Source organism: Chenopodium album, chromosome 22 (genome assembly GCF_948465745.1).
Source record: "Chenopodium album chromosome 22, dcCheAlbu1.1, whole genome shotgun sequence".
In the NCBI taxonomy this organism is placed as follows: domain Eukaryota; kingdom Viridiplantae; phylum Streptophyta; class Magnoliopsida; order Caryophyllales; family Amaranthaceae; genus Chenopodium; species Chenopodium album.
The window spans coordinates 20,247,977-20,265,346 of NC_137855.1; the positions used below are offsets into that span (position 1 = coordinate 20,247,977).

The 17,370-nt window shown below is 39.7% G+C and overlaps 1 pseudogene; it reads right to left on the reverse strand.

Moving 5' to 3' along the window:
* Positions 1-3,993: 3,993 nt before the first annotated feature.
* On the reverse strand, positions 3,994-4,092 carry LOC145606377 (small nucleolar RNA R71; annotated as a pseudogene).
* Between the last annotated feature and the right edge of the window lie 13,278 nt (positions 4,093-17,370).

Sequence of the window (17,370 nt, forward strand, 5' to 3'; positions counted from 1 at the left end):
TTTAAGCTTGGGGGGAAGCGTTCTCACGCTTTTTCTTTAATGTGTGTGGTTTATAGCTTTGAATAAGCTTGGGGGTGTGAGTATTTTTGTTTGGATTGGTGATTACTTGATTGTGTTTCTAAAGAAAGGCGCCCTCTTTGCTTCACTTTTAGGGAAACCACCAAATTTCAAATTTTAGCTTACCTTCACCCTTATTGCCTTACGTTACAACCTTTGGGAAAGACCTTTTGACCTAGATAGTTGAGTCACTATTCGAGGGAGGGCATCATGGGTCATTGCCTAAGGAAAGGGGATGCATAGTCAAGATGTCGAGTAGCCTTAAAATATTTCTTTTCAGGTTCCTTCGAGGAATCATTGGGACACTCACTAAGGGGAGATTTGAGACTAGTGGGAAGAACGCGGTAAGATTGTTTGGGATGAAAGTGAATTGTGATAACTAGTTCCTATGCCTAGCATACCCTATGTTTCAATCAACCTTGGATATCTTGGAACGTGCATACCTTAACTACTTGAGAAAGATTGTCATTCATTTGCATTGTAGTCTTTGTGTTGGTTCATTTCGTAAAGGTTTGTTTTAATTTCATTTTCTTTCTTTTATTTTTATGGTTTGCCTCATTGATGTTTGGTGGAGAGTTATGGGTCAAACTCTTAAGATACCCTTACGAGACCTCACTCGTCCTCATAGGCGACTTTGGGGTTTAAAGGGCTTGTTGTAGCTAAAAACAACCGTGATTCCTACGACAATGAGTTTTAGTGTACATTCTTATCTTAAGTCTTTCTTTTTCGTTTACAATAAAATTTTCATCCTCTCTTTTTCTTGCTTTGTTTTGCTCGAGGACGAGCAAAAGTTTAGCTTGGGGGAATTTGATGAGTGACATTTTTGGCACTCATTTGGTTCCTTTTTGGATGATTTTTATTCCATTTTATCTCTCCTTTCTTTAGTTTTCCTTAGTTTTATTCTTGTTTTCTTCATTTTATGCTTTTTGTAGTTAGTTTCTCTATTTTGTGCTTTTTCTAGTTTATTTGTTATTTTTCCCTTTTATTTGCTTTTTCTCCTTTGTTTGTAGGTTGTGATTGATTGTCCAAGGATTCCCGAGCTTCCTCTCCATGATCTTTCATTGTTTTCATGCCTAAAGCTTGTGCAAGAAGTTTCAATTCAAAAGAGGGATTAAAGGGGCATGCTTCAAGGCCTTGTGTATGCCTTCCTCATGGCTTATACTTTTCAAGAAATTCAAGAAAGTTTCTGCCTACTTTGTCCTCCATCATCACCTAGGATGTGTGCACTGCTTGAGCTAGGACGAAGAGAAGAAGTTGGAAAGACCCAGGGTTGTGCGGGCGCACAGAGGAGTGTGCGGCCGCACATCTGTCGTGTGCGGCCGCACATCAGGTGTGTGCGGGCGCACATGCCTGGGTGTGCTCCCGTGCGCACCATTCTCTCTCCTTCGAGCGCCCGCACCTGCGTGGGTCTATTCTTGGGCGTCAAAACCGACCTTCTCCTTTGTATATATAGTTATTTCCTTCTATTTTTGTAGTAACAAGTGATAATAGAATTAGATCATATTCTTAGCTTAGTTGAGAGCTTCTCTCTCTAGATTTAGGGGTTAGTTTTAGGAGTTGATTTTAGAGAGAGAAAGTGAAGAATTTCAATGGTGATTGAGAGATTGAAGATCCAATGGTGACAATTGTATTGGAGATTGATGTGTGACATTTTTGGCACTCATTTGGTTCCTTTTTGGATGATTTTTATTTCATTTTATCTCTCTTTTCTTCAGTTTTCCTTAGTTTTGTTCTTGTTTTCTTCATTTTATGCTTTTTGTAGTTAGTTTCTCTTTTTCATGTCTTTTTCTAGTTTACTTGTTATTTTTCTCTTTTACTTGCTTTTTATCTTTTGCTTGTAGGTGGTAATTGATTGTCCAAGAATTCCCGGGCTTCCTTTCTATAGTTTTCCATTGATTTTCATGCCTAAAGCTTGTGCAAGAAGTGTCAAGTCAATGAGAGGTTCAAGGAGCATGTTTCAAAGTCTTGTTTATGCCTTCCTCATGGCTCATTTCCTTCAAGAAATTCAAGGAAGTTGCTGCCTACCTTGTCCTCCATCATCATCATCTAGGATGCGTGCACCTCGTGAGCAAGGGCAAGGAAGAAAGGAGGAAGCTGCAGCTATGTGCGAGCGCACTCAAGGAGTGTGCGGCCGCACATCTGTCGTGTGCGGCCGCACATCAGGTTTGTGCGGGCGCACATTCCTGGGTACACTCCTTCGAGTGCCCGCACTTACGAGGGTCTATTTTTGGGCGTCATTGCCGACCTCTCCTTTGTATATATAGTTATTTCTACCTATTTTTGGGGGAGGGAGTTTTAGTTTTAGATGGAATTTGATAGTTAGTTTTTGGGGAGAATTTTAGAGAGAGAAACTCAAGAACTAGAGAGAGAAGCTCATGATTTTTGGTGATTGCTCAAGGATTCCTCATTGTATTTGATCTTTGGATTAAAGTTTTGTAAGGATCTTCTTCTTGATTTCAATACAAGTTTGATTTTAGTTGATTTCATTAGTTTTTCATATTGTTGATGATTGATTTGGATTTTGATTGAATTTTGATTGATTTTGATTGATTATTGGTTTAATCTTTGAATTCAAGTATGTTGATGATGGAATTGATGATTGTTGTAGTTTTTATCTCCATTTCTATGGCTAGTGAGTAGTTTCCTAGCTAGGGAGATGGTGAAGCATGTATGAGTGATGGAATAGTGTAATTTGGGGATAATTGATGGAGTTGATGATATGATTAAACTTGGTTGATTTATCATGTGCATGTGTGTGATTAATTGAGGTTTGGCCATCTTTGATTAATACACTAGATTGCATTGTAAGCTTGCTATGATACGGACCATTGATTAGTAGACTTGCAATTTCACGATTGAGGTGCTTTGTGACGTTCCCTAGGTAGTGTTTAACGTAGTTGACGCTAGTTAGACCTCTAGGTGAACCACCTTAGTATGCTCTTTTGGATACATGATGATTTTCCTTCATATCGCTTGACTTAGTCGGTTTGACCTCCCAAATTACCGTTTCCATTATGATTGCATGTGGATCCATTGCCCTAGTGTCTTAGATTGATTTAATACAAGTTTGCATACCTAGTTAGCCTTAGTTCTACCTCAAACCCCTTCTTGATTCCGAAATAGCTTGATCTAGACTTCGTGCACTTGATATCCATTCCCTTGGGTTCGACCTTGACTTGCCACTACGCTAAATAGGGGTTAGTTAAGCTACAAATTTTGTTTGATAGGGTGGGGTGGTAGACCAACGACCTACCGTTCTCCATCCCATCAAAATGGCGCCGTTGCCGGGGAATGGTGCTTGAGTGTATGTTGTTTTTGAGTCTATTTCATTTTGATAAAATACAAAAAGATTTTGTTTCTCTAGGCTACACTTGTAGCCGTGCTACTAACATTTTTGTGTGAGTTTTGCATGCATAGAACCCGTGATCGTCCCCTTGTTCCCCTTGATCCGGAAATTGAGAGGACTCTTTCAAGAAGAAGAGTGGATAATAGATCCTTGGCTTATAGCTCTTCAAGTGAAGAAGAAATTCAAGAAGAACAAGGAATGGGTGAAAATCCTAGAATAGCCTTGAAGGAGCTTGGAGTGCCCGGGGCATATAGGTTTGAGAGTGGAATAGCTCCACCTACTACCCCGGCAAATGACTTTGAAATCCGGCCGGCAATGATCACCTTGATTGAGAGAAGGCAATATAGTGGGGCTAAGAATGAGAGCCCATTGAACCATTTGAAAGAATTTGAAAAATATTGCAACACTATCAAAGTCAATGGGGTCTCTCAAGAATTCATCCGTCTCAAGTTGTTCCCTTTCTCTCTATTAGGAAGATCTTTGGAGTGGCTAGACAAGGAAGTGAAGCCCAACTCCTTGAGAACTTGGGATGATGTTACAAAGGCTTTCTTGTCCCGTTTCTATCCCCAAAAGAAGACGGCGGAGGCAAGAGCCTTGATTCAAGGGTTCAAGCAAAGGCCGAGTGAAAGCCTTTATGAAGCATGGGAGAGATTCAAAGAGTATCAAAGGGAGTGCCCTCACCACGGAATCCCCACATACCAAGTGATCCAAATCTTCTATGGCGGTTTAAGTCCCCAAGGCAAGTCATGCCTTGATGGAGGGGCCGGGGGCCCTATCATGAACAAAACCGAAGAAGAAGTTGTGGACATCATTGAGGACGTGGTGACATATTATAGGGATTGGCAAGATGGGGAGAGAGACTCTTCAAGCAAGAAATCTTCATTGTATTCGGTGGACCATCTCAATGCAATCAACAACCTTTCCTCCCAAATGACAAACTTAGGAAAGGAGGTCACCGCAATCAAAGCTAAGTTAGAGAGCACTTCTACCTCTTCTCAAGCTTCTAATCTTCCCTCCCAATTTAAGGGGAGAGGTACTCCTTCTAACTCTCAACCCCCTCCCTCTTCACATAATATGCCTTTGGGTTGCTTGTTTTGTGATGCATGTGGATCGTATGATCATGACTCTAGTGTTTGTCCTAATGAATGTGTTGATGAATTTGACAACAATGAGTGTGAACATGTTAATTTTATGTCAAACAACAATGTTCAAAGGTTTGATAATCAAAAAAACCAATGGAATAGGAATTACCAAAACCAAGGCAATTTTAACAACTATAATCATAATGGTGGTTATAGGAACCAAGGGAATCAAGGTTCTCGTGGTAACCATAACCAAGGTTATAGTAGCCAAAATCAAAGCCAAAACTATGGTAATCAAAATCATAATTATGGTAATCAAAACCAAGGTTATGTAAATCATAACCAAGGTAATGGAAACCATAATCATGGTGGTGGTAACCATAATCAAGGTTATGGTTCAAATCAAAATAGGAGTAATTGGAACAACCAAGGAAGGGGAAATTTTCAAAACAATGCTCAAAGAGGTCCCCCACCCGGTTTTATTCCAAAGACTCAAAATGAAAATTCCTATTCACAACCTTCTTCTCCTAAGGCAACCTTGGAAGAGTTGATTGATAATCAAACCAAGATCATTAACACCTATATGGCGGTTAGTGATAAGAAATTCAATGAGATGATGACCCACAATAAGATGCTTGAGACTCAAATTACTCAATTAGCAAGCACTATTAAGGATTTTGCTAGTCCTTCATCTTTGCCTTCCCAAGGTGTTGAACCAAAGAAACCCGTGTACTCTATTGCCACAAGTGGTGGAAATGATTTTGATGAGGGAGTTTCTTGTTCAAAAGAGGGAAGAGAAGAGAGTGGTGCTAAGGAGAATGAAGTGGAAAGGGTTGAGTCTAAGGAAATCTATTGTGAGGTTGACAAAAGAGAAGAGTGTGTTGGTGAAAAGATGAGTGAGATAGAGAGATTTCCCGATCTACCATATCCCCAAAAATATTTGAGATTCAAAATGGATGAGCAATTTGGGAAGTTCCTTGAAGCTTTTAAGGATGTTCATGATTCTACATCCTCTACCGAACCAATTCCCGACATGCCTAAGTACTCCAAGTTTGTTAAGGAGATCTTAAAATAGAGAGAGGATTTTGATGAGGGTAGTTCGGTGGAAGGAGGGAAGTGCTTAGGTGCTCTTGTCCATGGTGAACTCCCAAGGAAGATGGAGGATCCGGGGAATTTTTCAATCCCTTGTCAAATTAAGGAAATGGTTTTTGAAAATGCTTTGTGTGACCTTGGTGCTAGTGTTAGCATTATTCCTTTCTCGGTTTTCAAGCGGCTTGATCTTGGTGAGCTTCAACCATCCAAGATAACACTTCAATTGGCCGACCGTTCTATTAAGTTTCCTAAGGGAAGAATTGATGATGTCCCCTTAAGGATTGGAGAGTTTGTTTTTCCGGTGGATTTTGTTGTTCTAGAGATTGAGGAGGATGAACATATTCCAATCATCTTAGGGAGACCTTTCTTAGCTACCTCGGGAGCTTTAATAGATGTCAAAGGAGGTCAAATTACTTTGAGGTGTGGGAAATTAGAAGAGAGTTTTAAGTTAAAACCAATGCATGAGTCTTTATCTTGTGTCCAAGATATTGCATGTGCTAGTCTTTCTCGTTCCATTGATGGTATGTGCATGATTGATTCTTCTACTAACAATGTTTTTGAGATTGTTGATGATGTTTGTGCAAGTATTGATGATGTTAGTGAAGAAGAATTTGTGATTCAAAAGCCAAAGGATGAGAAAGACATTGGTTTTCCAAATTGGTTCAAGCTTAATTCTCATGAGGAAGAGAAAGCTTCCATGTTTAAGGATGTTGAAGTCAAGCCGAAGAAAAAGGCCCGTGACTCAAAGAAGGCAAGAAAAAGGAAGAAGTTGAGAAGTGAATAAGAAGAATTTGAAAAGAACTTTGTGAGAGTTTCATCAAGCAACAATGAGAAGTTGCCAAAGGTTGAAGAAGAATTTGCTCTATCAACCACCTTGAAGAAGGTGGTGTTCTTTGATCCTCCATGATTAGGAGGAAGGGTCGAGCTTAGGACCTTAAGCAAGCGCTTCCCGGGAGGCAACCCGGAGTTTCTAACCTTTCTCTTTGATTTTTGAATTTTCTCATTTTTGTTTCTTTTATTACTTTGTCTTTTCTTTTACTTTTCTCCTTATTTGGATTTTTAGGATGTCCGTTTGCGGGATTGGAATTCAACAAATATGCATGATGGATGGAAGGTGTTCATGGCACAAATCATATTTTGTTCGATTCTAATCGAAATTTGAGGTAAAAGGGTAAGAATTTTAGAGAGGTTAGATAGGAATTTCATATTTTGAAAGTTGGAGGAAATTGATACTTAGTGAATTTTTGTGGTGTGTACATGAATTTTCAACTTTGAGGACTTTGAAAATGATTTTAGCTACTGCCTATGTTGTTCCTCATCACCATCATAATTCATGTGCGCACCCAAATAGGCAGTAAGTATCAAAATTTTTGAGAAAAAAAGAAGGAAGGAGCACGCACAGGGATGTGCGGCCGCACACGAGGCATGTGCGGGCGCACAGCCTGCGTGTGCGGGCGCACATCAGCGCTGTGCGGCCGCACAGATGCTGAACGTGCTATTATCTTCTTCTTCCTCCTTCTTTCCCTTCATTTCCTTCATTCCTCATCTCAAACCTCACGAACACCTCCTTCAAACCCTCCTCCTTGTGCGCATCTCCAACCCTCTCATTCATCATCTAAAATCACTCAAATCCTCACCAAAATCACTCCATTCTCACTCAAAATCACTCACAAATCTTTCTACACTACAAATTCCTCACAATTTGACCCAAATTTCACTCACTCTCTCTCCTACTCTTGGTGACCGAAAATTGGGGGTTTTGTGTGGAGTTCAAATTGCTTGCTCAAAATTGGTTTATCTTGCTTCTTTTATGGTATAATCCCTAACCCTTGCTTTAATTTTGCCAATTATATCATAAATTTGCATGAATTACAAATTTGTATGAGCATGAATAGTGTAGTATTGATTTTGTGATTTTTAATGCTTGTACTTGATTTTGGTTGTGATTTGGTGATATTTGATGATTGATTTTGCATGACATTGTGTTGTTTGTTGATTTTGTAGCAATTTTCATCAATTTTGGTTGAATTCTTGTGAGTTGAAATTTTGGAAAGTTGGTAGTAAGTGGTGATTTCGGTATTGGCTTTGTGTTTGCTCTTGGATTGATTGAAAAGGAATTTTTCTTGGTTCATTGATATTGTTGATTGGTTTGGAATTGGTTTGATTGAAGGGAATTGTGAAATTGGAGTTTGGTGATTTTGGTAGTAAGTGGTGAATTTGGGTGTGGTGCTCTTGGTTCTTTGGTTTGCTACTTGATTGTTTGTTGGTGATCTTCTATACTTCTCACAATGTCTAAATACCTCAAGAAACTCACCAAAAAGCGAAAAACCGATGTTAGCATCGAGGAACCTCCCCGCCCAAGTACCTCCACTAGGCCTAGTACATCTTCTAGGCCTAGTACTTCCAACCCATCTTCCACTCAAACACGACCTCCTACCTCTCTTCCAAAGAAGAAAAATTTCACCGATAAACAAAAAGCCTTTTATCAAAATCTGAAAGATGAAAGAACCCTCAAACAAACCCGCCATTACTTTCAATCCGATATGCTGAAGTTGGGGATTGATAATGATGTGCGGTCATTGCTTTTGAATTTGAGATTGGGAACTTTCATCGCCGACGCCTACCGCACCTACAAGGAGCCTACCTTGGAGTTCTTGGCTACCTTGGAGCTTGTACCCATTGGAGGGGTACATAGGGTGCGGTTCCAATTGTTCAACAACATATTTGACCAATCTTTAGAAGAGTTCAACGCCGCTTTGGATTTTGATCCCCATGGGGATATTATTAACGTTGAACACTTCATCTTCCCGGACTATGATCAAGATTCTTGGTGGGAAGACATCTCCGGTGGTAGTGAGTTCATCGCCAACAAGGCCAAGATCTCGGACGTGTACCAACCTTGTCTTAGGGTTGTACACCGTCTATTGGGCTATGTCTTGTTCCCCAAGCAAGAGATGGGGAAATTGAGTAAATTGGAGCTCAAAGTCCTTTGGCTATCTACTCGCCCGGAGTTTGTGGGCCGGTTGAACTTGAGCTACATCTTTGCCCAATATTGCTTGGACCTTCGCAAAAGGAGGACGGGAAAGATCCCCTGTGGGGGTATGGTAACTAGGCTTCTGACTCACCTTCGCCTCGATGATTATCTCCCATTTTGTAAGGAGATCGGGGATGCAGATTCCCATCTACCTCGATATGCAACAATTGGGTCAAATCCAATTTATCTCCAAGGGTTTTAGTGAAGGGAGATATGAGTGGCTAAGGGGCAACGAGCATTGGTGCTTCTTGCCTAACCCTAGCTTGACTTCTTTGGCTAGGATTGCCAACAATGTATGGCATGTTCCCAGGTCCTTCCGGCATCCCAACTTTGATTCCGAGGAGGATGAAGAAGAAGAAGATGAGGAAGAACAACAAAATCAACAACAGCAACAACATCAACAACAACAACATTTTTCTCCACACCAACAAGCTCCTCATGAGCAAGAACAAGAGCAAGGGCAACATGCTTTTGCCAATGAAGATTTGAAGGCTCTTAGTGAGCAAATGAGTGGATTGAAAGTCCACGTAGATGGCATGTACGATCAAGACTTTGGGGCCCTCTATGACCAAATAAGAGGTATTCAAGAGATGCAACAAGGTATGTTTATACAACAACAACTTTATGATGCGGAAGTTAACCGTGGGAACATTACTCCCCCGGTTAACTATCCGTATTTCCCGCCTCAACAAGGTCCTCTACCTTCGTTTGGGCATCCTTATTGGTCGGGGCCTTCTAACCCCGACACCGAGCGTCACTATTACCCGGACGAGCATGGTAACTATGATTACAAGGCTCCGGGTGGTAGTGACTATAGGGGGGATCCTAACTACCCCCATGTCCATCCCAACCACCCTTTTGAGCTCACTTTGCCCGATACCTACACCCCTCTTGCTCCTTGGCAACACGATCTTTTCAAGGGGCATTATGGGTGGCCCGAGGGGTACACCGGAGGATGGGAGCCTTACCCTCATCCCTTCGATGACCCCGAGCGCAACAGAGACTCCGATGGGGCCGGGCCAAGTGGGAGTGGTGGTGGTGATGGTAGTAGTTATTAGTTCCCTTTTAGCTTCTCATGCTTTTTACCTCCATCCCTCATATTTTTGATACTTGCTTTGTTTTGATCGGGATGTTGAGATGTATTTTCTATCTAGCTTGGGGGAACTAGTAACTTGCTCGGTGACCTTGTTGTTGTTGTGTACATATCTTAGTTGCTTGCATGTTTATTTTCATTCCTCTTTTTGGTTTCCTCATTTTCTTGATCTCTAGGCTACTTTCCTTGTAGCTAGCTTGTTTGCCCTATTTGCTTGGATGTTTGTTGTTTGTGGAGTTGTTTTGCTTGCCATGTTGTTGTTGATGATCCCTTATATCCAAACCCCTCAATCCAAATCTCTTAAATCCAACTCTTGTAGTTTAGAGTAGTTCTTTAGTTAGTCTAGATTTTATTTCCTTTATTCTTTATTTTCTTTGGTAGTTTAGCTTTTCTTTCCTTTAGTTGTATATACTTCTTGCTTTGTTTATTTTCTTTTATTTGTTGTTTTCTTTTATTTATTTTGAAGTTACTAACCATTTTCTTTGTTCATAGTTTCTTTTATTTCTTTTTCTCACTTGGTTCCTTGAAGAGCTTATGGATATGGAATGCTACGAGGTGGTTTCTTATTGCTTCGTTTATTTTTGCTATGCTTGGAATCCCGGTGAGACCTTTCTTATTTTTCTCTTTATTTTCCTTGGTTGCATAGAATAGGATTAGTTTAGGAGAAGTTGAATGGTTCGAGGATGGATGCTTGTTAACACGTAATGTGTTTGGGATCGGTGACTTTGTTGTCTATCGATCACTTGTTTGTCGATTGGGATTTTAATGTGTTTAACATGCTTTCTAGTCCTTTGCATGCTTTTCTCCTATGTTTTCCTTTCCTATGTCTCCATTTCTTTTCTTTTACTCTCTTTTATTTTACCTTTTTTATCTTACTTTCTTTTATTTTTCTTCTTATTTTTGATGTGATTTTGAGGCATTGTTTTTCATTTCTTTTCTTTTGAGATGAACCTTGTACATTGGACTTGTCTTTTGCATGACTTTCTTCCTAGGTTGTAAAGGTATGCACGGTTTGAGATTATGTTCGGTTGACTCTAGGATAGTGTATGCTAGGGTAGTTGGTTTGAACTAGGAGGATCATGAAGCCGGATTCTACTTGTTTGTGGTATGTTGGAAGTTGCTTCTTATAGTTGATTTGACACCATTGGTGAGTTTTTGCCACAACCTTGTGAGGTTACTTGTTTTTCTAGCCTTCAACATTCCTTGTATGAGCGGCGTGGATCCTTGACTATGCAAACCTAATCTAATAAAGCTTGATGTATGATTCTCAAACACGAGACCGAACTATCTAGGAAGGACAAAGGCACATTTTTCGGGGTGGTATCTTTCATTTTTACTATATTTTGTTATTTTCTTTTGTTTTGGGTTTACATTTGCCTTCTTGCAACCATTTGAGCCTTATCCTTTCTTTTCAAGCCACATCTTTAGTTATTTGACCTTTTGTTTCATTTTCTACCTTTCTTGATTTTTGTGAAGCAATATGATCTTTGAGATGAAATTTGTGGTGGTTACGTTGGAATTTTGGTTTTTATGAAAGCAAGATTGTGTTATGATTTCTTTGTGAATAATGGCAAATGAGTATGAGTAAAAGCCGTCCTTTATAATAAAAGGCATGGACAAATAAGTGCAAAAGTTATAAAAGCCGTCCGAATTTGGAAAAAGGCAAGGACTTTGCAATTACAATATAAAACACAAAAAAAAAGTGAAAAGTAAAAAATTCAAAAAATATTTTGATGTATTCTTTTCTCCTTCTAAGCATTGAGGACAATGCTCCATTTTAGCTTGGGGGAGAAGCGTGTACGCTTTTTGTATATATTTTTGTGAGTATAGCTTCAAGTAAGCTTGGGGGTGTTGTTTTTGTTTGGTAATTTCTTGATTGTGGTGTTAAGGATTGATCACCCTTTTGCTTCACTTTTTAGGAAAATCACCAAATTTTAAAATTTTTGCCTACCTTCACCCTTTACGCCTTACGTTACAACCTTGGGGAAAGACCTTTCGACCTAGATAGTTGAGTCACTATTCGGGGGAGGGCATCATGGGTCATTGCCTAAGGAAAGGGGATGCATAGTCAAGATTGTCGAGTAGCTTTAAAATATTTCTTTTCCGATTCCTTCGAGGAATCATTGGGACACTCACTAAGGGGAGATTTGAGACTAGTGGGAAGAACGCGGTAAGATTGTTTGGGATGAAAGTGAATTGTGATAACTAGTTCCTATGCCTAGCATACCCTATGTTTCAATCAACCTTGGATATCTTGAAACGTGCAAACCTTAACTACTTGAGAAAGATTGTCATTCACATGCTTTATAGTCTTTATGTTGATTCACTTCGCAAAGATTCGTTTCTATTTCATTTTCTTTCTTTTAATTCTATGGTTTGCCTCATTGATGTTTGGTGGAGAGTTATGGGTCAAACTCTTAGGATACCCTTACGAGACCTCACTCGTCCTCATAGGCGACTTTGGGGTTTAAAGGGCTTGTTGTAGCTAAAAACAACCGTGATTCCTACGACAATGAGTTTTAGTGTATATTCTTATCTTGAGTCTTTCTTTTTCGTTTTTAATAAAATTTTCATCCTCTCTTTTTCTTGCTTTGTTTTGCTCGAGGACGAGCAAAAGTTTAGCTTGGGGGAATTTGATGTGTGACATTTTTGGCACTCATTTGGTTCCTTTTTGGATGATTTTTATTTCATTTTATCTCTCTTTTCTTTAGTTTTCCTTAGTTTTGTTCTTGTTTTCTTCATTTTATGCTTTTTGTAGTTAGTTTCTCTTTTTCATGTCTTTTTCTAGTTTACTTGTTATTTTTCTCTTTTACTTGCTTTTTATCTTTTGCTTGTAGGTGGTAATTGATTGTCCAAGAATTCCCGGGCTTCCTTTCTATAGTTTTCCATTGATTTTCATGCTTAAAGCTTGTGCAAGAAGTTTCAAGTCAATGAGAGGTTCAAGGAGCATGTTTCAAAGTTTTGTTTATGCCTTCCTCATGGCTCATTTCCTCCAAGAAATTAAAGGAAGTTGCTGCCTACCTTGTCCTCCATCATCATCATCTAGGATGCGTGCACCTCGTGAGCAAGGGCAAGGAAGAAAGGAGGAAGCTGCAGCTATGTGCGGGCGCACTCAAGGAGTGTGCGGCCGCACATCTGTCGTGTGCGGCCGCACATCAGGTTTGTGCGGGCGCACATTCCTGGGTACACTCCTTCGAGCGCCCGCACTTACGAGGGTCTATTTTTGGGCGTCATTGCCGACCTCTCCTTTGTATATATAGTTATTTCTACCTATTTTTGGGGGAGGGAGTTTTAGTTTTAGATGGAATTTGATAGTTAGTTTTTGGGGAGAATTTTAGAGAGAGAAACTCAAGAACTAGAGAGAGAAGCTCATGATTTTTGGTGATTGCTCAAGGATTCCTCATTGTATTTGATCTTTGGATTAAAGTTTTGTATGGATCTTCTTCTTGATTTCAATACAAGTTTGATTTTAGTTGATTTCATTAGTTTTTCATATTGTTGATGATTGATTTGGATTTTGATTGAATTTTGATTGATTTTGATTGATTGTTGGTTTAATCTTTGAATTCAAGTATGTTGATGATGGAATTGATGATTGTTGTAGTTTTGATCTCCATTTCTATGGCTAGTGAGTAGTTTCCTAGCTAGGGAGATGGTGAAGCATGTATGAGTGATGGAATAGTGTAATTTGGGGATAATTGATGGAGTTGATGATATGATTAAACTTGGTTGATTTTTCATGTGCATGTGTGTGATTAATTGAGGTTTGGCCATCTTTGATTAATACACTAGATTGCATTGTAAGCTTGCTATGATACGGACCATTGATTAGTAGACTTGCAACTTCACGATTGAGGTGCTTTGTGACGTTCCCTAGGTAGTGTTTAGCGTAGTTGACGCTAGTTAGACCTCTAGGTGAACCACCTTAGTATGCTATTTTGGATACATGATGATTTTCCTTCATATCGCTTGACTTAGTCGGTTTGACCTCCCAAATTACCGTTTCCATTATGATTGCATGTGGATCCATTGCCCTAGTGTCTTAGATTGATTTAATATAAGTTTGCATACCTAGTTAGCCTTAGTTCTACCTCAAACCCCTTCTTGATTCCGAAATAGCTTGATCTAGACTTCGTGCACTTGATATCCATTCCCTTGGGTTCGACCTTGACTTGCCACTACGCTAAATAGGGGTTAGTTAAGCTACAAATTTTGTTTGATAGGGTGGGGTGGTAAACCAACGACCTACCGTTCTCCGTCCCATCAGAGATCTACTCTATTATCAATGAGCATTTCTAAACTCTATCTCATTTATTGTTTTGTTTAGTATTCATGTTTAGATTGTTGATTTTATTGTGTTTTGATGATTTGATGTTTGATGTTTGATTAGAGTAATTGTTCTTCTTTAATTGTAGATTCTTTGATTGTTGATTGTTGATTTCTTTAGTTGTTGGTTGAATTGATGATGTTGCTAGAGTAGTTGTTTGGTTAGGGATTTGGTGAAGCTTGTATTATGTAATGGATTGATGTAGATTGGGGATTTTGATGGAGTTGATGATGTGATTAAATTGGTTAATTGATTATGTGCATGTGTGTGTTTGATTTAGGCTTGATCACCCTAGTTATTCACACTAGATTGCATTGTAAGTTCACATTGATACGGACCATTGATTTGTGGCTTGCATTTACACGATTGAGGTGTCTTGTGATGTTTCCTAGCTAGAGTTTATCGTAGTTGACGCTAGTTAGACCTCTAGGAGAATAGCTTGATATGCTCTTTTGGTTGCATAATTGATCTTCCCTCACATTGCTTGACTTAGTCAACTTCCTAAACCAATTTGCTTTGTTCATTGCTAATATAAGTGAATCCTAGTCCCTAGAATTTTATTTGTTTGTTTCCCTTGTCTTAGTAGTTGTTAGTATACTCTTTTATCTCTTGTTTTCGACCTAGCTTAGGCATACAATTGAAAGCATTTAGACATTACCGTTCCTTTGGGTTCGACCCTTAACTTACCTCTATACTTGTAGTTAGGTTTGTTGAGTGTTTATAAATTTTGTTTGACTTAGGAGGATTAGTCCAACGACCTAGTTTTTCCAACGTCATGTATACAGCCGGAATTCGATGTATACAGGGTCAAGAGAAAGAAAAGAAAAGGAAGAAAACTTAAAGAAGGAAACGGATATTTACCTTGCTTTGAATTCTGAAAATCTGAAAACAGCAAAAGCAACCGGTGACCGGGTGACTTCGAAAGAGCACACGGAAATCTTGAGTTGCCTTAAACGCAACCGAGATCAGAGCACCTCTCTCTAAAAAACTCTTTTTCTCTCTCTAGAAAAGTCAAGATTTGTAAAAGTGAAGAGGAGAGAGGGGGGGTAAATCCCTATTTATAGTGGGTGAAACGGCACGAATCCCCGTCATCACTGTCAAAAAATAGGCGTTTTCACTGTTCACCCTTCGTGGGATGACACGTGTCACAGGCACCACGTGGCCAGCCACGTGTCACCTGTGAGGGGCAAATGTTTGGGGTATTTTTACCCACGACAAGTGGACCAATGAGGAGGTGCCACGTGTCAGAGGCTGGCAGGTCATCCTTGACCAATCCCCAGCTGACAAGTGGCCTCTCCAGAGACCCCCTTAGAATTGCGGCCTTCAAGGGCCCAATTTCCCAAAAATCTGCTATTTGGCGGCGCAGCCCATCAGTTAGGAAGGGGCACTTTTCCCAATGACCCTATAACTAGGGAGATAATCCCCCAAAATGGGGGACATTCAGAAATTTACTATCATTTATTACATCCTACTTTCTCTCTCATCAGAGAACATCTGAGCTTGGAATCCAAGCAGATCCCCACCTAAATTTCCACACTTTTTATTCTCCTTCAAGTTACTAACTTGAGCGTTGGAGGCGGAGCACCATCCACCCGGTGTCTCCGTTGTTTTTGCAGGTACAGAGTTAGCAGGACCAGTCTTCGAGTTGTAACTCTCCCAAGGGACAAAAGCACCCAAAACACAATTGATGAAGAGTTGTAACCTTGTTATAACCTTAAAAAACTGATATTCTTTTTTGTATATATCACCGTATGTAACTATTACTCGTAAATATATCACTAGCTCCGTCTCACTTATATAGGTATGATAAGTTATCGATAATTATTCAATCTCAATTTTCCTTTAAGATAAAAATTACAAAACTTGATCAAGCGAGAAAACTAAAACTTCGTGCTTCGTAATTAATAATCATATTGAACCAATAATAAGGTAAAAACTCAATAATATCTCTAGATTAAAAATAAAGAACCTTTTTTTATATGAATTAGGTCAGCTTGACTAAAATCAAGCCAAACACAAAAAGGAATTGAATCGAAACTGACCATCTGATGAATCAACGGATCAACCTTATCTTAATCAAACCGAACTTGACCGAACCGAAATCATCCGAACCGAAATCAACCCGACCGAAATTCATCCGACCCGAAGTTATCCGGTTAAACCCATTTTAAACCCAATCCAAATTTATCTGAACTGAAAGTGAACCGATCTGGAGTTCACCCGACCCATATCCGACCCGGACTCGATAGACCATGACCCGAATTTGACCCTATCCGATATAATAGGATAATTTTGATCCGAACATATCCGAACCGAACAGACCCGACCCGAACAGACCCGACTCAAACTTCATCCGGCTATCCGAATTGACACCTCTAATCAAGACAAAGGATATTCAAGGATTAATTTTTTTTTTTTTTAATGGTTTAAAAAAAAAAAGAATTAAGTTTTTATCAAACAAAAGTCATCACATACTGTATTAGTTTACTAACCAAAGAATTAAGGGGCCGTTTGGTTGGGGGTATTCAGGAAAGGGGATGAGAATCAACTACCCCGATTCCCTTTGTTGTTGTTTGTTAAGCACTTTTTTTCATTCCCTTTACCCTTTCTATTACCCCAAATTCCTCCAACTTCATTCCCCACCCCCTAGACTTTTCTATTCTCTTTCCTTAGCCACCTCTCCACCACCACATCCACACTAGCCACCACCCTTTTACCTTACCTCCACCACCCATTCGCACCTCCACGACCACCGGTCTTCACCGCCCCTTCCCCGGCCATCACCGACCTTCGCTGCCTCTTCCTCGAGCTTCCACGAGTGTCCACGACCCTTCCTCGAGTTTCCACGAGCGTCCATGATGAGTCTATTTTATATATATATTTTTATTCCCCGTCCCACGGTCATATTTGTGCTTATTTGAGCTTTACGAAGCTACTTTTATTACTAATATACGTTTTCTAGTGTTTTTGTAGAGTTGATATTATTTTGTAGGAATTTGCAGAATTATGAAAATTCCCGAGCTTTATGAGCCACTACAAAGATATTGAAATATGATCGTATTTTATGATCGAGAATTTAGAGTAAAGGGTCGTACTAAAAATTTAGTTCGGTAATTAAAGGCTTGATTGGTAAAGAAGTGTCCAAGTTTTACAAGATATTATTACAAACCAAGCTAGTATGCGGGCTAAGTTATGAGGCCAGCAAATCACAATACAATATAAGTTCAGTTATAAGCCCAAGGGAGAAAAGGCCCACTATCAGAACTACTGGGCGTGAAGGAAGCGGGCCCGATCGGGCGGCCCAATGCCCGATCGGGCGAGTAAGCTGGAATGTTGCTA